General features: G+C 35.8%; 1 long non-coding RNA gene across 1 annotated transcript in view; it reads right to left on the bottom strand.

Moving 5' to 3' along the window:
• LOC309656172 overlaps window positions 1-24,244 on the bottom strand; it is a 467,255-nt gene that overhangs the window by 311,659 nt on the left and 131,352 nt on the right. The gene's annotated exons all lie outside the window — the stretch shown is intronic.

The raw sequence follows: 24,244 nt of genomic DNA, 5'->3' as shown, positions 1-24,244 counted from the left end.
GCGGACCCCAGAGACAGGCATGAGACGCTAAGGCTGCTGCTGCCGCCACCAAGAAGCCTGTGTGCAAGCACAGGTCACTCTCCACACCTCCCCTCCTGGAAGCCTGTGCAGCCCGCCACTGCCAGGGTCCCGCTATCCAGGGACAACTTCCCCGGGAGAACACACGGCACGCCTCAGGCTGCTGCAACGTCACGCTGGCCTCTGCTGCCGCAGGCTCGCCCCACATCCATACCCCTCTCTCCCCAACGCCTGAGTGAGCCAGAGCCCCCGAAGCAGCTGCTCCTTTAACCCCATCCTGTGTGAGCGAAGAACAGACGCCCTCAGGCGACCTACACACAGAGGCGGGTCCAAATCCAAGCTGAACCCCGGGAGCTGTGTGAACAAAGAAGAGAAAGGGAAATTTCTCCCAGCAGCCTCAGAAGCAGCGGATTAAAGCTCCACAAACAACTTGATGTACCTGCATCTGTTGAATACCTGAATAGACAACGAATCATCCCAAATTTAGGAGGTGGACTTTGGGAGCAGGATATATTAATTTTTCCCCTTTTCCTTTTTTTGTGAGTGTATATGTGTATGCTTCTGGGTGAGATTTTGTCTGTATAGCTTTGCTTTCACCATTTGTCCTAGGGTTCAGTCTGTCCTTTTTTTTTTTTTTTCCCCTTAAAAATATTTTTTTCTTAATAATTTTTTCTTATTTTTTATTATAATAGCTTTATTTTATTTTATTTTATTTTATCCTCTTTCTTTCTTTCTTTCTTTCTATTTTTTCTCCCTTTTATTCTGAACCGTGTGGATGAAAGGCTCTTGGTGCTCCAGCCAGGCATCAGGGCCGTGCCTCTGAGGTGGGAGAGCCAACTTCAGGACACTGGTCCACAAGAGACCGCCCAGCTCCACATAATACCAAACGGCAAAAATCTCTCAGAGATCTCCATCTCAATATCAAGACCCAGCTTCAATCAACGACGAGCAAGCTACAGTGCTGGACACCCTATGCCAAACAAGTAGCAAGACAGGAACACAGCCCCATCCATTAGCAGAGAGGCTGCCTAAAATCATAATAAGGCCACAGACACCCCAAAACACACCACCAGACGTGGACCTGCCCACCAGAAAGACAAGATCCAGCCTCATACACCAGAACAAAGGCACTAGTCCCCTCCACCAGGAAGCCTACACAACCCACTGAACCAACCTTAGCCACTGGGGAGAGATACCAAAAACAACGGGAACTACGAACCTGCAGCCTGTGAAAAGGAGACCCCAAACACAGTAAGATAAGCAAAATGAGAAGACAGAAAAACACACAGCAGGTGAAAGAGCAGGGTCAAAACACACCAGACCTTACAAATGAAGAGGAAATAGGCAGTCTACCTGAAAAAGAATTCAGAATAATGATAGTAAGGATGATCCAAAATCTTGGAAATAGAATAGACAAAATGCAAGAAACATTTAACAAGGACGTAGAAGAACTAAAGAGGAACCAAGCAATGATGAAAAACACAATAAATGAAATTAAAAATACTCTAGAAGGGATCAATAGCAGAATATCTGAGGCAGAAGAACGGATAAGTGACCTGGAAGATAAAATAGTGGAAATAACTACTGCAGAGCAGAATAAAGAAAAAAGAATGAAAAGAACTGAGGACAGTCTCAGAGACCTCTGGGACAACATTAAATGCACCAACATTCTAATTATAGGGGTCCCAGAAGAAGAAGAGAAAAAGAAAGGGACTGAGAAAATATTTGAAGAGATTATAGCTGAAAACTTCCCTAATATGGGAAAGGAAATAGTTAATCAAGTCCTGGAAGCACAGAGAGTCCCATACAGGATAAATTCAAGGAGAAACATGCCAAGACACATATTGATCAAACTATCAAAAATTAAATATAAAGAAAACATATTAAAAGCAGCAAGGGAAAAACAACAAATAACACACAAGGGAATCCCCATAAGGTTAACAGCTGATCTTTCAGCAGAAACTCTGCAAGCCAGAAGGGAGTGGCAGGATATACTTAAAGTGATGAAGGAGAAAAACCTACAACCAAGATCACTCTACCCAGCAAGAATCTCATTCAGATTTGATGGAGAAATTAAAACCTTTACAGACAAGCAAAAGCTGAGAGAGTTCAGCACCATGAAACCAGCTTTACAACAAATGCTAAAGGAACTTCTCTAGGCAAGAAACATAAGAGAAGGAAAACACCTACAATAACAAACCCAAAACATTTAAGAAAATGGGAATAGGAACATACATATTAATAATTACCTTAAATGTAAATATATTAAATGCTCCCACCAAAAGACACAGACTGGCTGAATGGATACAAAAACAAGACCCGTATATATGTTGTCTACAAGAGACCCACTTCAGACCTAGGGACACATACAGACTGAAAGTGAGGGGATGGAAAAAGATATTCCATGCAAATGGAAATCAAAAGAAAGCTGGAGTAGCAATTCTCATATCAGACAAAATAGACTTTAAAATAAAAACTTTTACAAGAGACAAAGAAGGACACTATATAATGATCAAGGGATCGATCCAAGAAGAAGGTATAACAATTGTAAATATTTATGCACCCAACATAGGAGCACCTGAATACATAAGGCAAATACTAACAGCCATAAAAGGGGAAATCGACAGTAACAGAATCATAGTAGGGGACTATAACACCCCACTTTCACCAATGGACAGATCATCCAAAATGAAAATAAATAAGGAAACACAAGCTTTAAATGATACATTAAACAAGATGGACTTAACTGATATTTATAGGACATTCCACCCAAAAACAACAGAATACACATTTTTCTCAAGTGCTCATGGAACATTCTCCAGGATAGATCATATCCTGGGTCACAAAATCAAGCCTTGGTAAATTTAAGAAAATTGAAATCGTATCAAGTATCTTTTCCAACCACAACGCTATGAGACTAGATATCAATTACAGGAAAAGATCTATAAAAAATACAAACACATGGAGGCTACACAATACACTACTTAATAACGAAGTGATCACTGAAGAAATCAAAGGGGAAATCAAAAAATACCTAGAGGGGCTTCCCTGGTGGCGCAGTGGTTGAGAGTCCTCCTGCCAATGCAGGGGACACGGGTTCGAGCCCTGGTCTGGGAGGATCCCACATGCCACGGAGCAACTAGGCCCGTGAGCCACAACTGCTGAGCCTGCGCGTCTGGAACCTGCGCTCCGCAACAAGAGAGGCCGCAATGGTGAGGGGCCCATGCACCGCGATGAAGAGTGGCCCCCGCTTGCCGCAACTGGAGAAAGCCCACACACAGAAACGAAGACCCAACACAGCCATAAATAAATAAATAAATAAATAAATAAATAAATAAATAAATAAATAAATAAAAATAAAGTAGTTCCTCATGCAGTTTCTCAAGTCAGGTTTAAAAAAAGAAAAAAAAAAAAGAAACCTAGACACAAATGACAATGGAGACACGACCCAAAACCTATGGGATGCAGCAAAAGCAGTTCTAAGAGGGAAGTTTATAGCAATACAAGCCTACATCAAGAAACAGGAAACATCTTGAATAAACAACCTAACCTTGCACCTAAAGCAATTAGAGAAAGAAGAACAAGAAAACCCCAAAGCTAGCAGAAGGAAAGAAATCATAAAGATCAGATCAGAAATAAATGAAAAAAAAATGGAGACAATAGCAAAGATCAATAAAACTAAAACCTGGTTCTTTGAGACAATAAACAAAATTGATAAACCATTAGCCAGACTCATCAAGAGAAAAAGGGAGAAGACTCAAATCAATAGAATTAGAAATGAAAAGGGAGAAGTAACCACTGACACTGCAGAAATACAAACGATCATGAGAGATTACTACAAGCAACTCTATGCCAATAAAATGGACAACCTGGAAGAAATGGACAGATTCTTAGAAATGCACAACCTGCCGAGACTGAACCAGGAAGAAATAGAAAATATGAACAGAACAATCACAAGCACTGAAATTGAAACTGTGATTAAAAATCTTCCAACAAACAAAAGCCCAGGACCAGATGGCTTCACAGGCGAATTCTATCAAACATTTAGAGAAGAGCTAACACCTATCCTTCTCAAACTCTTCCAAAATACTGCAGAGGGAGGAACACTCCCCAACTCATTCTACGAGGCCACCATCACCCTGATACCAAAACCAGACACAGATGTCACAAAGAAAGAAAACTACAGGCCAATATCACTGATGAACATAGATGCAAAAATCCTCAAAATACTAGCAAACAGAATCCAACAGCACATTAAAAGGATCATACACCATGATGAAGTGGGGTTTATTCCAGGAATGCAAGGATTCTTCAATATACGCAAATCAATCAACGTGATACATCATATTAACAAATTGAAGGAGAAAAACCATATGATCATCTCAATAGATACAGAGAAAGCTTTTGACAAAATTCAACACCCATTTATGATAAAAGCCCTGCAGAAAGTAGGCATAGAGGGAACTTTCCTCAACATAATAAAGGCCATATATGACAAACCCACAGCCAACAGTGTCCTCAATGGTGAAAAACTGAAACCATTTCCACTAAGATCAGGAACAAGACAAGGTTGCCCACTCACACCACTGTTATTCAACATAGTTTTGGAAGTGTTAGCCACAGCAATCAGAGAAGAAAAAGAAATAAAAGGAATCCAAATCGGAAAAGAAGAAGTAAAGCTGTCACTATTTGCAGATGACATGATACTATACATAGAGAATCCTAAAGATCCTACCAGAAAACTACGAGAGCTACTCAATGAATTTGGTAAAGTAGCAGGATATAAAATTAATGCACAGAAATCTCTTGCATTCCTATACACTAATGATGAAAAATCTGAAAGTGAAATTAAGAAAACACTCCCGTTTACCACTGCAACAAAAAGAATAAAATATCTAGGAATAAACCTACCTAAGGAGACAAAAGACCTGTATGCAGAAAATTATAAGACACTGATGAAAGAAATTAAAGATGATACAAATAGATGGAGAGATAGACCATGTTCTTGGATTGGAAGAATCAACATTGTGAAAATGACTCTACTACCCAAAGCAATCTACAGATTCAATGCAATCCCTATCAAACTACCACTGGCATTTTTTACAGAACTAGAACAAAAAATTTTACAATTTGTATGGAAACACAAAAGACCCCGAATAGCCAAAGCAATCTTGAGAACGAAAAATGGAGCTGGAGGAATCAGCCTCCCTGACTTCAGACTATATTATAAAGCTTCAGTAATCAAGACAGTTTGGTACTGGCACAAAAACAGAAACATAGATCAATGGAACAGGATAGAAAGCCCAGAGATAAACCCACGCACATATGGTCACCTTATCTTTGATAAAGGAGGCAAGCATATCCAGTGGAGAAAAGACAGCCTCTTCAATAAGTGGTGCTGGGAAAACTGGACAGGTACACATAAAGGTATGAAATTAGAACACTCCCTGACACCATACACAAAAATAAACTCAAAATGGATTAAAGACCTAAGTGTAAGGCCAGACACTATAAAACTCTTAGAGGAAAACATAGGCAGAACACTCTATGACATAAATCACAGCAAGATCCTTTTTGACCCAGCTCCTAGAGAAATGGAAATAAAAACACAAATAAACAAATGGGACCTAATGAAACTTAAAAGCTTTTGCACAGCAAAGGAAACCATAAACAATACGAAAAGACAACCCTCAGAATGGGAGAAAATATTTGCAAATGAAGCAACTGACAAAGGATTAATCTCTAAGATTTACAAGCAGCTCATGCAGCTCAATAACAAAAAAACAAACAACCCAATCCAAAAATGGGCAGAAGACCTAAATAGACATTTCTCCAAAGAAGATATACAGTTTGCCAACAGACACATGAAAGAATGCTCAACATCATTAATCATTAGAGAAATGCAAATCAAAACTACAATGAGATATCATCTCACACCGGTCAGAATGGCCATCATCAAAAAATCTAGAAACAATAAATGCTGGAGAGGGTGTGGAGAAAAGGGAACCCTCTTGCACTGTTGGTGGGAATGTAAATTGATACAGCCACTATGGAGAACAGTATGGAGGTTCCTTAAAAAACTACAAATAGAACTACCATACGACCCAGCAATCCCACTACTGGGCATATACCCTGAGAAAACCATAATTCAAAAAGAGTCATGTACCAAAATGTTCATTGCAGCTGTATTTACAATAGCCAGGACATGGAAGCAACCTAAGTGTCCATCAACAGATGAATGGATAAAGAAGATGTGGCACATATATTCAATGGAATATTACTCAGCTATAAAAAGAAACGAAATGGAGGTATTTGTAGTGAGGTGGATGGAGTTAGAGTCTGTCATACAGAGTGAAGTAAGTCAGAAAGAGAAAAACAAATACAGTATGCTAACACATATATATGGAATCTACGGAAAAAAAAAAAAAAGTCATGAAGAGCCTACTGGCAAGTCGGGAATAAAGACACAGACCTACTAGAGAATGGACTTGAGGATATGGGGAGGGGGAGGGGTAAGATGTGACAGGGTGAGAGAGTGGCATGGACATATATACACTACCAAATGTAAGATAGATAGCTAGTGGGAAGCAGCCGCATAGCACAGGGAGATCAGCTCGGTGCTTTGTGACCACCTAGAGGGGTGGGATAGGGAGGGTGGGAGGGAGGGAGACGCAAGAGGGAAGAGAGATGGGAACATATGTATATGTATAACTGATTCACTTTGTTATAAAGCAGAAACTAACACACCATTGTAAAGCAATTATACTCCAATAAAGATGTTAAAAAAAAAAAAAACAAAAACCTATTCAACAAGGTCAGGTCTCTCTTGTACTCAAAATGTCATTTCTCAGCATTTCAAAATTTCTCTGTAAAACCGAAATACAATGGTTGGGGTTTTGCCTTATAAACACAGTTGTATGCTAAATATTGCTTCATCACCCATGATGGCCAGTGGTAAGTTGGAAAATTTTTTAAAGTTATTCTTTGGTAGAAAAATAATATGTGGCATTTTATGATGTAAGCATTCATTCAAAATATATTTATTCATTGCCTCAATGTAAAAAAAGAAAAAAAAAGAATGCCATGTCAAATGCTTTGGAGAATGCAAAAGTGAGCTACACAGAACTATGTCCTTCCCTCTGATAACAAGTAAATAACTATTCTCAGAAAGTGCTCTCTCCAGACTTTATCCACATCACTCTTCCAACTTCCCTGTCCTGGATTAACTGCTCCTGCTCCCGTCTTCCTGGCTTATCTTGCTGGGCTCTGTGTCTGGACCAGGTAATTGAAGATTTCCTTTACCAATCCACTGAATACTCCTCTCTGGTGTACTGATGAAGCACACCCTCCCACACTCTCTGCTTGCACTATCCTTCATCCTCATACAGCACATTTAGAGGAGCCCCGACACTTAAGGACTCCTATCAGTGTGGCTGGTCAGCCTAAGAAATAGTGAAAGAAGCAGTCTGTGTTAATTACATCAACTGAGGAATCCCTTGCCTTTTACTCTCAGATTCCTGTTCTTCTATAAAATATATAAGAAGATAACAGAAGTACTAATTTGAAAAACTGATCTACCAAGGACCCAAATGGAAATGTATGTACTAGATAGAATATGCTAACAAATCTAATTAAGAAATAGTTTATGTAATAGCTGGAATTATGATTATAATCATCCTTTCCCTCTTGAACCCTCACCTTGCATGATGACTGAATAGAGTGTGCAGTATACTTGCTTTAAAAAAGACTCACTGGTCATAAAAGCTAAAAACACAGAATTAGTACAGCCTCTGGCAGATATTTATTAATTATGCCAACTAAAAGAGATGGGCAGTAAAGCTTTAAAATCTGCTTTTTTTTATGGCCTGGAATGATAACGAATAATAGGTCAAATATCACACTGAAAGTGGTGATTGTTCTTTATTTAAGAAGAATGATAGGACTTCCCTGGTGGAGCATTGGTTAAGAATCCGCCCGCCAATGCAGGGGACATGGGTTCAAGCCCTGGGCCGGGAAGATCCCACATGCCGCGGAGCAACTAAGCCTGTGCTCCACAACTACTGAACCTCTGCTCTAGAGCCCACAAGCCACAACTACTGAGCCCACATGCCACAACTACTGAAGCCTGCATGCCTAGAGCCCTTGCTCTGCAACAAGAGAAGCCACCACAATGAGAAGCCTGCACACCGCAGTGAAGAGTAGCCCCCGCTCACCTCAACTAGAGAAAGCCCATGCAAGCACCCAACGCAGCCAAAAATAGATAAATACATTTATTTAAAAAAAAAAAAAGAAGAAGAAGAATGAAGTGGGCGTCTTAAAACTTTCTTTGTTTGAATAGTTGTTCTCCCTCCAAAGAATTCAGATTACTTTATCATGTAAATAAGGAAGTATATAAAGTATCATTTTTTAAAGTTGGTCATAACATTTTTTATTTCAGAACAAAGCAAAGATGGAAGTTAAAGAATACTACTATACCTTAAAACCCATATCATAAAACCTCAGTCCCCCAGTACTACCTACAGATCAGACTGTAGAATAAACATGAAATTACTTTGCATAATATGAGTGAGAGAAGTATATACATGTTACACACACACACATATATATATGTAATAGGATTTATTTAAATGACATAGAACATCACCCTCTTAAATCTTAATTCATGGCAAGAATTTAGCCTTCTAAATCCTCAATGCCATTGAAGATCCTTGGTTTCCATTCCTGATTGCTCAGCCTCTGACTCAGACCCACTCCCTTCTTGGAACACCCAAATGTCATAGCAATCCATCCACCATTTTTGTAATCTTTAACCACATGGTTCCTTGTTTTTTCATGCATTCAGACAGATTTTGCTTTACTGTGTGATGATCTCACATTCCCTTGCACACCCAAAATGTGGTAAAATGTATACATATTTTTTCTCCATAAGAGAGATATAATAAACACCAGTCACTTTAAGGGTTGTTCGACCAACGTTAGGCTACTTAGTTTGGTGAATCTCAAACACTATATCTGCTAAATTTTCATATTGCAATCTCTGGCAATAGTGAGTATAGGATAGTTTTCAGCAAAATTATACACAGAAAACTTTCATAGATTAATAAAAATCTCTGAGTTTGGATGACTCTCCCTCATTCTGTAAAATTTTCCACTTGATACTTGAAACTGTCCTCAGAGTTTTATTTCTAATCAATTAATCCAGTATTTATTTTACATCTACCATTTGCAGAGCATTGTGTTAGGCACTTTGATGAATAGGGGAAACAGAGATACCACCCCTAAGTAGCTTGTCAACCAAACTGGAAGGCAAGATAGAAATATGTAGTGAGGTTTCTAAGATGAACACAAGTGGAAATTTTGTGGGATGGTTTGCAACTCCTTTCTTCCCTCCCTATCTCCCATCTTTATTTTTATCGATTAATTTCATGAGGGCTTTTAGTAGTTTTGTCTAAGACAGCAGGGCTAATAAGAGAGGAAAGTTGGTTTGTGCAAAAACTTACCGGGAAGACACCAGAGAGGAAAGAAGAGAAAAATACAGCATCAATTTCTGAAAGGAACCATTTTTGAGCTCTTGTAGGAAGTGATGGGAGAGAGAGAAAAACTTCAGATGATTTTCCAGTCAAGACCATATGAGACTTAGAACACAAAGTAATGTAGTTTCTTGGTTGGGGAAATGGGGGCAAGTAATTAAATTCAGCATGAAGTTGAAGAAAAAGCTCATTTTTACCTCTCTATTATTTCCTAGATATCTCTGCAGTTTTTACTCACTCAGAGGTCTAAGAATCCATCGGTAGAAATCCCTGTGCCTGACAGAACAGCAAGAATAAGTACAACACCCACGGAGGGGCGTTCTCCTGGCAGTGGTGGCCATGTGGAGGCACTGCTTCCAAATGGTTAGTGCAGAAGAATGTGAGCAGTCTTATTCCAGAGCACATTACAATGCCCCTTGAGGCCCCAGAAATAACAATGATCCCAGGAGGTGGTGCCGAAGTCCTGCTATGATATATGTAAGCTTGAGCTAATGAGTTATTAAAATCCACAGATGAAGTCCTGAGAACATTCAGACTATAAAGTTATGAAACAATAATGAACAATTGAGGATGGAATATAGTTAAGTCCAAAACTGTGTGGTAGGAATCCATGTGTCATAGAATTTCAGACATGGTTGAAAGCTAGGAGAGTGAGTAAATGTTTCATCAAAGTATTGGGAATAACATGGGACACTGAAGGATCAGTAGTTCTTACGGATTACACCAAAATTCATATGTTGAAATCCAACCCCCAATTTGATGGTATTAGGAGGTGGGGCCATTGGGAGGTAATTAGGTCGTGAGGGTAGAACCCTCATAAATGGGATTAGGGCCCTAATAAGAAGAGAACAGAAACTCAGCTCGCTCTCTCTTTCTGTGGTGTGAGGATACAGCTAGAAATTGGCAGTCTACATCCCAAAAGAGAGATCTCACCAGAACCCAACCGTGCTGGCACCCTGATCTCAGACTTCCAGCCTCCAGAAGTATGAGGAATAAATGTCTATTAATTAAGCTAACGAAAAAAAAAAAAAGTAATAAAGTCAGAGGAAACAGTTTTGGTGATAAAAATTATTCAACATGGAAGTTTTCAGTAGTTTGATGGGATCTGAAACAATATCCAAAGTGTTATAGCTAATGGATATCAATAAAATGGAGAGAGTGAACACTGCTCAACTCAGTGTAAATGTTTGCCAGTAAAAGGAAGGAAAAATTTTAGGTGGTAGATAAAGAAACATATTTCAAGTGAAACTATTTACTTTTTTTCGTCTTTTAAAAAAGTTTCCCTTGTTTGAAATATATTTGAGGGCAGAAAACATGAAACGAAAAAAGAATAAGAGAGTGAACATGATGGAATTGATAAGTGTGGGACCATATTTCTTGGAACCTATCCTTGCTTTTTGAATTTCCACATTATCATGTCTCCCTGCTGTTGCACCCCACTGAAGTACCCATCTTTAGGCAGAAACCCATGTTCAGAATGCTTTCATGCCCCCATCAATTTACCAGTCAAGTTTATCATGCCTGAGCTGAAGATTACTTACTTATTCATAATTGAAATATAAATTGACTTTTAGTTACTATCAAGTTAGCATGTTTTCTCTTAATTGTACGTGAATTTTAAAGAGGGAAAGAAAAGTCGTAACTTGAAGAAATAATTCTCTAATGGGAATTTTAAGCCCTAAAGCCATCAGGCAAGTAAGAAGGGAATATGTTGGATTAGAAGGCAGGCAGTGAATGAGGACTTCCAAAACTATTCATAACACATGAGATGGGCAACATTTTACTCTATAAAACTCAGATCTCCTTTATTTCACATCTTTATAACCACCTACTTTCATATCAGCTATTTTCTGTCTATCTTAAAATTCCTGATATACTCAAATTAAATATGCAGTATTAGAAGTCAACCTAAATATCTGCTAAATAGGTAGAAATAGCATTTAGAGATTCAAATTCTCTTATTTTTAAGTTAAACAAACTATTTCATCTCCTCTTATGCAAAAAAGAAATTCTTATCCTTTGCCACATTTCCATAAAGCTTAATATGGAAGAAGGCAGGTGAGGAAAAATAATGGTGGTTGATCTGGTTTTCTGATTTTGTGGTATCTCGCGTGCTTTTCAATGCCTCAAGCTTCCTTTGAATTGATATAGAATGCATACATGAAATTTTTACATAAAATTCAGAGTGTAGTTTGATAATTCTGAAGCAGTCCCAGTTAAGTAAAATTGGTATCTGCTTTGATATATCAAATGATACCAGAAAACAATATATTTTGAATTATTATATACTTTATTATATATATATATACTTAATTATATACTTAATATTTATTTTCAAATAACAACAAAAAGATTTTTGAAATCCAAAATAATTTAGTCCATGGAAACTTTTTGATTGGTAGTTTCATTTTGTGCTATATCTAAGTATTTTATTGACTGCCTTAAGTTTTTAAGTTATTCTTTGTAACAATATCTAGATATGATTGTACATGTGACAAGTTTGTCACAGCTTTCCCTCAGTCCTCAGCTCTTCCCCTCTAAACACAAGGGGAAGAAAACTGCTCAGTTGGTTTTCTGGGCACTCACAACACCACATATATGGTGTTAATCCCTTAAACCCAGCAAACTGTTGAAGTATAAAAAACAATATTCTCCAAGTGCAGAGGTTCAAGTAGTGCAAAGACACTTAAAATGATACAGAAGGCCCATGTCTCTACTACCGAAAGAATTACTGAACTGCTGTTTTCAGTGCTCTGTTTTTGTATGTAACTTTTCTTGGCAACAGATGCAATATTTATAGTAAAGTCTATCACCGTTTATTAATGTTATACATTAGAGTTATTTGCTACTCTAAAAATGATATGCTAAATTATGCCGAAGCATTTTCAAATAAAACAAGAAAAATGAACTGACAGGGCATTAATTGCATTTCATTGTTTCATAATGGAACCTGATAAACCTTGAATAAAACAATGTAAATATATCAATTCCATTTAGCATAATTGTGCTAACCATTTATAATGAAATCTCCAGAGAATCCTTTTCTACTTCATTTTCCCTAAAATTGCAAGAGATTTTTTTCCCCTCTTCTTTCTTTCCTTCTGCCATTGTCTAAAACAGTAGCTTTCCAGTAATTCATAAGCAAGCAGAAGAACACAGCAATGATATGAATGCGCATATGTCTGTTGTACTGATAAACAACTTGCTAATTGGGATCTTTCAATTAAATGTGATTTGGAAAAGCCGGTTGCAGGTATAGTGCATCTTGCATGTTGTTTGTTGCAAGACAAAATGGATCAAAAGGCTAGTCTCAAAACTCTATTAACAGATATTAAAATAGGTGCATTATTAAATGTATACCAATGATTCAGTTTGCCATAAGAAGCAGTTCCACCATAAATGTTTTAGATACTATGTTTTTATTGAGTTCGTGATAAAACTTCTTCAACTTGGAGGAAGTGATATATATAGGAACACCCAACAACTCAACAGCCATGTTAGATATAGAATCTCTGGTCATGCTCTCTGTGTTAAAGACACATGGAGCAAGAGATGCACATTGACGTGAAAACTTGTCTTTTAAAGACTGTAAATTCCTTGCATACATATTTATGTTTGTGTTTCTGATAGTTCTGACAACATTATGCAAGTACACCTGCATACTTAACATGAGGGACCAGTCTCTATTTTAATACCAAGAAGAAGAGAGTAGAAACAGGGTTGGGTGGAAGGACAAGAAAAGAAATAGACTCAACTGCATATGAAAATTCAGTATACAAGAAAGTCCCATATCTCATATAAGCAGAGAGAAGATGGACTCCTTCATAAAAAGGGTGGCTAAATGAGGACAGCCACATGGAAAACAATAAAAGTGGGCCAATTCTTCACATCATACATTAGGATAAGCTCCAAAAGGATCAGAGTTGACTGTCAAAAAATAAAATAAAGCAACAAGTACTAGAAAAAACACAGATTAACTGCTTTATAATTTGTAGTTGGGAAAAACTTTCCTTAACTATAATTCAAAATCCAGAAGGAATAATGGGGAAAATGACTAATCTTATTAAAATTTAAGAATTTTTTACAAGGAAAAAATACCATAGGCAAAATAAAAAAACAAACTAGGGGAAAATTGCAGTGATATCACACACAAAGGGGTAGTATCCTTAATATATTATTAAATTCATATTATAAAGAAAAGCACTCAAAACCCTAAATGGTGTGCAGCTATGAACAATATTCAATCTTTCTTCTAGTAAAAGAATGTATCAGAAGACTGTTTCTCACCAATCAGATACAATATGAAAGTTTAATAGTATAAGCCATAAGGGAGGCCATTGGAAAACAGGCATGCTAATATACTGCAGGTGGGAATGCAAAATACTATAACCCGTAAGGAGAGGAATTGGCAATATCTAACAAAATTTCATATAAATATGTATATTTACCTTTTGACCTAGCAATCCCACTTCTAGGAAACTATTCCAAAATATACTGATAAAATATACACAAGTTGATTTACTACAGCACTCTTTGTAAAAGACTTGAAACAAAGCAAATGTCCATCAAATTGGGAATAAGCCATGTACCTGAAAAGTAATGAGGAATACCCCTGTATACTACTATGGAGTGATCTCCAAGGTAGGTGGAAAATATCAAGGTGGAAAGCAGCATGTGTAGTTTGCTACTGTTTATTTAAGGAAGGGACTACATCTACCTATATATTCATGTAAAATTATATTATAAAGTTTATATTACAATATTATAACATAAAAAATTTATATTATAAAATAAATATGTATTATAAAAGCAAGCATAAAGTTAAATACATAAAGGTTTTCCTAGAAGGAGAGAGAATAGAGAGAACAGGGATAAAAACTAAACATTTTGGAATATGCCCTATTTTGTGAATTTTAAATTTCACTTTGACCGCACCTAAATATTTTAAATAATTTTAAAGCAAAATCAATTTCAAAAAGCATTTCCTAAAATTTAAAAGTAAAATCCATGTATCATATTGATAGTACAACAACACAAGGAAGAGCTATTTTAACTTGTAAATTTGACCAAACATTCCTAGTGGGATATACTTTAAAGGCAACAGAAACTACAAAAACAAATTCTTAATTTGCTTTCAGTTAGTAAGTGTCAATATTACTATTCTGGAACTGTCACGTGTGTATTGTGGGATAAAGCAAATGGGTAATTATACCGGTGTTCTCGAAAACCAGGATTTTTAAGCATGGAGGGAACAAAATGCAATTATAAGGTCAATGAAGTTAAGTAAAAACCCTATAGTCCTTAATATGAAATGTAGTTATCAATAAGAATTTATAATGTGTTATTATAAGCACAAAGGAAATAATGTATTTCGTATCTCTGTCCACCAAAATGTCTTGAAACAGTGACTAATATAGTAACAATGAACACCCTTAGTTCCTGGTCTTTAACTGCAATTTCTGAGTAAAAGGAATTGAAACTCCTTAGAGAAATAGTTGATTCCAGGTCTAGGAAAAGAGGAAAAGAAATGCATAATATGAACTTGGATCATCTTAAATACCAAAGAGAAAGTTACTGTCAAAGCCCATGAGAATTATCTCTAGTGGATTCAGGAACTAATATAAAAAAGGCTACCACTGGCCAAAGACTAGAAAATTTGAGCATCAATAAGGATAATGACTGCCATGAATTGAAACACATGACATATGTTTTATTTAGTCTATCGCTTTGTAAGGCTTCTCAAAAAAAAAAAAAATTACATGAAAACCAAAAACATTTATCTGCTTTGGAGGGCATTAATGAACTGACAATTTTTAAAACAGTAAATAAAGGAAAAGATCAAACAGTTATCCCACCTCTCCTATACCAACTGTAATTCAGGGTAACCAAATAGTTGGTGAGGGTAATTTCATCTTTATAGAATTATTCCAGTTAGTGAATACAGAAGGAATGATAAAATACTACAATTTTATACATCCTAAGGAAATATGAGTCTGAGCGATGTTCAGCAATTGCTATAATATCAAAAAAGTTAACCAGTTAGACACCATGTGCTTCCTAATGGAAATACCCAACAACACCTACAAAGTATTCTTGTAAAAACAAACAAACTCTCCCCCAAATCTGATGTGGACTACACTCCTTGCCTCCGGATTCCTTCTGTGTTTTCTCCTGTCATCTATGGAGTTAACCCCAAATCACTAGCCTGAGGGTCAAGGGAGCTTTCTTTACCCCTTTGGGGTATGCGCCTTCACCCATTTCTTATAATTATTTTCTCCTAAACATCATTTTCTCCCCATTACCATCCCTTCCGTTGCAGGTGTACAAGCAATGCAAACTTCCATTAAAGACTAGGAGACTAGGGATGGGAAGTCAATGACAACAGGAACTAGACTCACAGGTTTATGGAACGTGAGGAGGCGGAGATGGAGCCATGGCAAGGTCAGCAATGTAACTGAGGGCTTTTTGGTGGGAGATTATAATATGGTGGATAAAACAAGTACAATTTCTATGAGCCCACATCCAGTCTCAGTTCCAGTGACATCATTATCCATACTTCTGAGCACTCATCTGCATCCACCACCCTTTGTGATAAGCAGGGCACAGACGAGGATCAGTGCCAGGAAGACTCCTGACACACTAATTGCTAACAATGAATACAGTATCTTTAAGAATAGGAATTATGTCCTCCTGGATCTTTGTAGCACACACATCACCTAATATATTGTTATGTATGTGGAAAGCATTTGGTAAGTAGTGAACATAAGACAATGTAAAAGAAGATAATTATGAATGATAACAAACTGTCATCATAGGCTACTGAAGTTCTTCACTTTCACTGAAGAAAAATACACTAATTGTTTAAAATTTTGAACAATTAAATAGAGTGTAAAATAGTTGGAGTAATATTACATTTGTTAAGTGAAAAGTTTTAGTTCAAGAATGAAATATTGTATGAAACTTGAATAATATCTCTAAAAGAAAAATTTATTCTTTTTTATCAATTGCTGTTAATAAAGTCCCTTGTTATTAACTGTAACCTTATTATTTATTACTGCAACATTATATAGATACAAGTTTTTCTTTTTCTTTTTCAAAATAAAATATGTTAATGTAATTGTAAAACATATCATTATTTTTCTCCTTTTGCTATTGATATTTATTTTATTTTTTTTGTCTTACAGTTTTATCAAATAAAAAACTCCACTAATAAAGAATATTGTGTTACCTTTGGTTCCTATTCTGCAATTCTTTTTAACATCTTTATTGGAGTATAATTGCTTTACATTGTTGTGTTAGTTTCTGCTGTATAACAAAGTGAATCAGCTATACATATACATGTACCACCCTCAGAATGGGAGAAAATATTTGCAAACAAAGCAACTGAAAAGGGATTAATCTCCAAAATACACAAACAGCTCATACAGCTCTATATCAAAAAATCCCCAAACAACCCAATCAAAAAATGGGCAGAAGATCTAAATAGACATTTCTCCAAAGAAGATATACAGTTGGCCAAAAAGCACATAAAAAGATGCTCAACATCACTAATTATCAGAGAAATGCAAGTCAAAACTACAATGAGGTATCACCTCACACTGGTCAGAATGATCATCATCAAAAAGTCTACAAACAAAAATGCTGGGGAGGGTGTGGAGAAAAGGGAACACTTCTACACTGTTGGTGGGAATATAAATTGGCACAACCATTGTAGAGAACAGTATGGAGGTTGCTTAAAAAACTAAAAATAGAACTACCATGTAATCCAGCAATCCCACTCCTGGGCATATATCTGGAGAAAACTCTAATTCAAAAAGATACATGCACCCCAATGTTCATAGCAGCACTATTTACAATAGTCAAGACATGGAAGCAATCTAAATGTCCATCGACAGAGGAATGGATAAAGAAGATGTGGTACGTATATACTATGGAATATTACTCAGCCATAAAAAAGAATGAAATAATGCCATTTGCAGCAACATGGATGGACGTCGAGATTATCATACTAAGTGAAATAAGTCAGACAGAGAAAGACAAATATCATAGGATATCACTTATATGTGGAATCTAAAAAAAAATGATACAAATGAAATTATTTACAAAATACAAACAGACTCACAGACTTAGGAAACACTTAACAGTTACCAAAGGGGAAAGGTAGGGGCAGGGATAAATTAGGAGGTTGGGATTAACATATACACACTACTATATATAAAATAGATAATCAACAAGGACCTACTGTATAGTACGGGGAACTCTGCTCAATACTCTGTAATAACCTATATGGGAAAAGAGTCTGAAAAAGAATGGATACATGTATATGTATAATTGAATCACTTTGCTGTACACCTGAAACTAACACAGCACTGTAAATCAACTATACTACAATATAAAATAAAAATTAAATTGAAAAAAGGTACAAATTACCAATTATAATATAAATAAGTACTAAAAATGTAACATATAACATGATGACTATAGTTAACATGGTATATGATACATATGAAAGTCGTTAAGAGAGTAAATCTTAAGAGTTCTCATCACAAGGAGAAATTTTTTTTTCTTTTTTTTCCATTTCTTTCTAGTATATCTATATGAGATGATGGATGTTAACTAAACTGTGGTAATCATTTCACAACATATATGTCAAACCCTCATGTTACACACCTGAACCTTATACAGTGATGTATATAAATTATATCTCAATAAAATTGGAAAAAATATAAAAGCTCTAAGTGTAATCTAGAATGAGAGAAATGAAGTACCTTGAGTTCTATGTCTTGTTATCATTATTTATATTTAATGTACTGTATAAACATAGGAGTATGTAACACCATAGCAATTGGAAACAAACTATCTGAAACAATATCTAACAATTTTAAGTCATTATAAATCTACTCTCTAAATGAATGCTTATAACTGAGTCTGAATAGGTCAAAGGTAGACTCTATAGCTGGGAATTCTCCCATTAACTTCCAGGATGAATATTATGTTTAATAATGCAAATAAGTACACAGTAATTGAAAATTTACATTTTTTTTTAAAACTCAATAGTAACCACAGCAATTATTTAGATCTTAGGCCACAAAATAGTTTTCAGTAAGGGAGTATTTTGTCATGGATACTGTTTAGAATTATCAGTGTATGATGATAATAAAAAGCATGTCAACTTTTAGTCAACTTTATCATTGTTTTTATTTCTCTACAGATACTGCACCTCCTTATTGCCTATACCCAGGTAAGCCCACTCCACCACCCCATTCATTATATTGCACTACTGCAAAGAGTAATAGTTGAAAAGACTAGTAAAATGGACAAATGTAAAAATTTTACCAAGAAGATACAAATAAATAATATTAGGAATATAAAAAGGAGATATAACTTTAAATATCACAGCAATTAATAAGTTAAGAAGAATACTAAATTTTAGATGAAATTAAAATATCCTAGTAAAATATAACTTATGAAAACTAACTAGGAAAGAACACTTCATTAGTCAATTAAATTGAATGTTATTTATTTAGTTCTTTTGGCTGTGTTGGATCTTAGTTGCAGCACATGGGCTCTTCGTTGCGGCAGGCAGGCTTCTCTCTAGTTGTAGCGCACAGGCTCCAGAGCATGCGGGCTCAGTAGTTGCAGCGCCTGGGCTCCCTAGTTGTGGTGCACGGGCTCCAGAGCAAGTGTGCTCTCTAGTTGTGGTGCTTGGGCTCCAGAGCACGTGGGCTCAGTAGTTGCAGGGCGCGGGCTTAGTTGCCCCGAGGCATGCGGGATCTTAGTTCCCTGACCAGGGATTGAACCCAAGTCCCCTGCGTTGGAAGGCAGATGCTTAACCATTGGACCACCAGGGAAGTCCCGAATTGAATGTTAATTTTAATTCACACAAAGAAAACAATAGTCATCTAGGATTAGTGGTAATTCACGCCAAACCTTCAAGGAACTGGTTGTTCCAATCTTAAGCTCACTTTTTCAGAAAATATGGAAGGAGAAACTCCCAACTCATTCCATGAGATCAGCATATCCTTGATACCAAAACCAGACAACAACAGAATGAGAAAAGAAAAGCCTACTATTATTTGTGAACCCAAATGGAAAAATTCCAAACAAAATATTAACAAACCAAATATAGTGGTATACAGGAAAAAAATCATGACCAGGTAGGATTTATCCTAACAATACACAAATTATTTGACATTATTAATAGAAAATCCATATTTTCATTCTTATATGTGCAAAAAACTTAATGAAAGTCGACATGCATTCATGATTAAAAAAACTTCACTTAGCAAACTAGGAATTAGAAATAACTTCCTTAAAAGTTACCTATGAAAAGTTTACAGCAAACATCATTTTTAATGATGAATTAAAATTTTGGAAGCATACCCTAAAAAATTAGGGAATTTTGGAAGCATACCCTAAAAAATTAGATACAGTTTTTTTGGTTCCGCATGTAACAAGCTTGGAAGTCACCACTCTGTCCTAACAAGTAAAAAGCTGAACATACTGAAAAAATCATCAATCATCAATCATCAATCATCTTCTTGGATCCGTAAGAAAAGAGAGGACACAGAGCAAACTATGGCCTATAAGAGTGGAAAGAGAGACCAGTGTAGATAGGGAGTCATGGCTCACCTGAGCAGAGACCCATAAGCAGAAACTGCCCCAGAAACTAGTGCCAGAGGAAGAAAAGCCTGAACTTTAATTGACAGACTGCACAGGCTCAGTGCAGACAGCCCTGAGAGTTAAAAACTCCAGGGGGACCCAGAATATTGTTAGATTTACCTACAGGTGGTCAACCAGATTCCCACAGTAAATATCAGAGAAAAATCTCCTCTGACTCAGGCAGGAGAAGGGCAAAAGGAACCATTTTGAAACACTCCAGAGCACTCTCTTCTTAACAAGGCCTGCCCTCATGAGAAACTACTTTTCCAGAGACTAAATTTGCTTAGGTATTATCAGAACCTAACTGACCCCAAAGGGAAATACCAACTACAGCCCACACTAGCCATCCTGTCACAAATAAGACAGGAGAAAAATGGGCCAAAGACCTTAACAGACATCCCACCAAAGAAGATACAGAGATGGCAAGTAAGCATATGAAAAGATGCTTCGCATCCTATTTCATCAGGGAAGAGCAAAGGAAAACAACAATGAAATACCACTACATACCTATGATGAATGGCCAAAATCCAGAACATGACAACAACAAATGCTGACAAGGATACAGAACAATAGGAACACCCATTCTGGTGGGAATGCAAAATAGTACAGACACTTTGGGAGACAGTTTGGCAGTTTTCTTATGAAACTAGACACACTCTTATCATGTGATAGCATGATCACACTCTGGTATTTACCCAAAGGAGCTGAAAACTTATGTCCATACAAAAACCAGCACATGGATGTTTACAGCAGCTTTATTCATACTTGTTAAGTCTTTGAATCAATCAAGATGTGCTTCAGTAGGTAAATGGATAAATAAACTGAGGTACATATGGACAATGGGGTATTATTCAGCACTAAAAAAAATGATCTATCAAGCCATGAAAAGACATGGAGGAAACAAGTGCATATTACTAAGTGAGACAAGCCCATCTGAAAAGGCTACATGCTGTATGATTCCAACTCTATGACATTCTGGAAAAGGCAAAACTATGGAGACAGTAAAATGAGCAGTGTTTGCCAGGGATTGGGCAGAGGGAGGGATGAACAGGTGGAGCACAAAGGCCTTTTAGGTCAGTGAAACTACTCTGTGTGAAACTATAATGGTGGATACCTTTGTCCAAACCCATACAATGTACAACATCAAGAGTGAACCCTAATGTAAACTATGCTCTTTGGTTAATGATGTGTCGATATAATTTCATCAGTTATAGCAAATGTACCACTCTGGTGGAGGATGTTGTTAAAGGGGAAAGTTATCCATCCACACATGGATTTAGGATGCCTCTGTAACTTCCTCTTCATTTCGCTGTGAATCTAAAACTACTCTAAAAAATAAGGTTTAAAATTTAATTTAAAAAATAAACAACATTAAAAAAAAATATTTATATAGATGCACATCAATAGCTCATCTGGCACCAACTAATAGATCTTGGGTAAAGTAATCAGGTAAGAAGATGAAACTCAATGACTAAGAATTGGAAAAGTAGAAATAAAACTGTCATTATTGGCAGAAGATATAATTGTCTACATTGACAATCCAAAAGGAACTATGCAAATTATTAAAAATAAGTATAGCAAGGTGAAGTGTCAGGACACAAGATAATTAAGAAATAATAAATTTCAATATTTTACATCAGAAACAAACTGATAATTTTAAAAAGATATCACGTACAACAGCAATAAAATGTACACATTGATTGGGAAGAAATAAAGATGTTTAAATCATTTGTGGAGATAATGAAAAATTTATTGAAAGGTCTTAGTGAAGACCTAAGAAATGGGGAGATATGTTTACAAATAAAAAACCTTAATATCATAAAGGTGTCAATTTCTCCAAATATACTATAGATTCTATGTAATTCAAATAAAAATCCCAAAAGGATTTTTTTTTAAGAATTTGACATCAAAATTTTGTTGGAAGAGCAAAGGGTCAAGTATAGCCAAAACATTTTCAAACAAGATTAATGTGGAGAATCTCTCCTCCAAGATATCATGAATTATTATAAATTTCAAGTATTTAGGACAGTATGATACTGGAATAGTGATAGAGAGATCAATGGAATTAAATAAGAGCCAATATATACCTACATGCCTATATATATGGAACTGTAATAGATCACATATGTGCCATTATAGAGCATTGTAAATATGCATGAATAGTTCCTAAAAGATGTTCAAACAACTGTTTACTCATATGAGGGGGAAAAAAAATGAAATACTACCTTACACTACACACAAAAAAACACTTTCAATGGGAACAAAGATTTCAATATGAAAAGCAAAACTTTAAAATTTTTAGATAAAAATATAGGAAAATAACTTTATGATTTCAGAATAGGGTAAAAAAGAAAACTGGAAAATTCCTAGCCGTGAAGAAAAATACTGGGATAATACTGATATATAATTATATTGATGGTTTAAACTTTTGTCATCAAGAGTGGTTCTTAACAAAAGATTAGCCATAAAATGGAAGAAAATAATTGTAACATATGTAATTGACAAAAAAAATAGTATCTAAAATTTGTAACAAACTCCTCTAAAGCAGAAACAAAAGTAGGAAAAATATATGAACAGGAATTTCAGAGAAGTTTAAACATGTATGGCCAATGCATACATGAAAAATAAAGTGCAACTTCATTATTAATCAGCACCATGTCTAATAAGTCCACAATGAGAGACCTTTTTATACCTAGTTTCTCAAAAATCATGAACTCTGGTAGTTCCAAACACTGAAGATGTTATTGATCAATAAAATACATTTGTCTATATGTACTCTTACATACTGTTGATAGCAGTATAAAGTGGTCAACTACTTCAGAAACATTTTTGTCTTGCTTTGTAAATTTGAAAGTATGCATGTGATATGATACAGCAAGTCCATTTTTATATATAATCCCTGGAGACACTTTGGGGCATATGCACCAGGAGACAGGTATACAAATGTCCTCAGCAAAACTGTGTGAAATCATAAAACACTGGAAACAACAACACAAATGTCCATTGATAGAAGGATAGATAAATAAATAGATAAATGACACTATATACAGAGGGAAAATAATTAGTCAACTACATGGATGAAAACGAAGAACATAGTTTGAATAAATACATTCAGTTCCAAATAACTGTTATATACTGGACTATATTAATAAAGCTCAAAAAAGTAAGACTAAAATAGTGTTTATGGATGCATATATATAGAATAAAACTAAAATTTATAAAGCAAGGGAATAATGTTTACATGTGAGGAAGGAGGTAGGGAGATGAACAGGCTGGGAGTACAAAGACCATAATCACAACGTTCTGGGTTATACATTGAATAGTGGATTCACTGTTTGTTTTATCACCAGGCTTTATAATTTACATATATGTAATGCAATATTAAATGGATCAAATAAAATGGTAAAAGACAACTAAGATTTTGTTTAACAAAAAGATAATTAAGCAGAAGAAGGAACAAGGACGGAGAGGAAACAACATAATTATCCATCGTACCTCTGAACATTTGTTCCATTGTGTGGGGGGCAGGGAGTGGGCAGGGGTGAGGTGGTAGCACTGAATGCAACCCAGTAATCCTTTCTTGGTCATACAAGAAACATACAGTAATGTATGTTTCAGAGCCTTATGAAGGTGTGGTCTTGTTTAGTGTATTATATGGTTTTGTGCTAGTTGAGAAGACTTCATAGAAATTGTAGGGAACAATTCTTTGTGGAGGAAAAAAAACATTGTTCAAAAGATAATATTAGGAATACAATCTGGAACATGAAAAAAGTGTAATGTATATCCTACTAAGGCTCTAATATAGCTATAATGTACAAGAAATACAAAACACAGAACAACATTTTAATCCCCTGAGGAAGTAATTCTGTGAGACAAATGACTCAGTTTCTCCAACAAATAAAATGCAGAGTGGAAAAAAGAGTGGATGGATTTACAATTTAAAATAATATTTAATTGCAATATATGGACTAATTAGACCTTATTGGATCTTAATTCAAATAAAGTGTTACAAAAAATTATCAAACAGAAGGAAT

The sequence above is a fragment of the Balaenoptera physalus genome (genome assembly GCF_965194825.1).
Source record: "Balaenoptera physalus genome assembly, chromosome: 2".
NCBI lineage: Eukaryota > Metazoa > Chordata > Mammalia > Artiodactyla > Balaenopteridae > Balaenoptera > Balaenoptera physalus.
The sequence above is the reverse complement of the archived record's forward strand: the minus strand, read 5'-3'. Positions and strand labels throughout refer to the sequence as shown.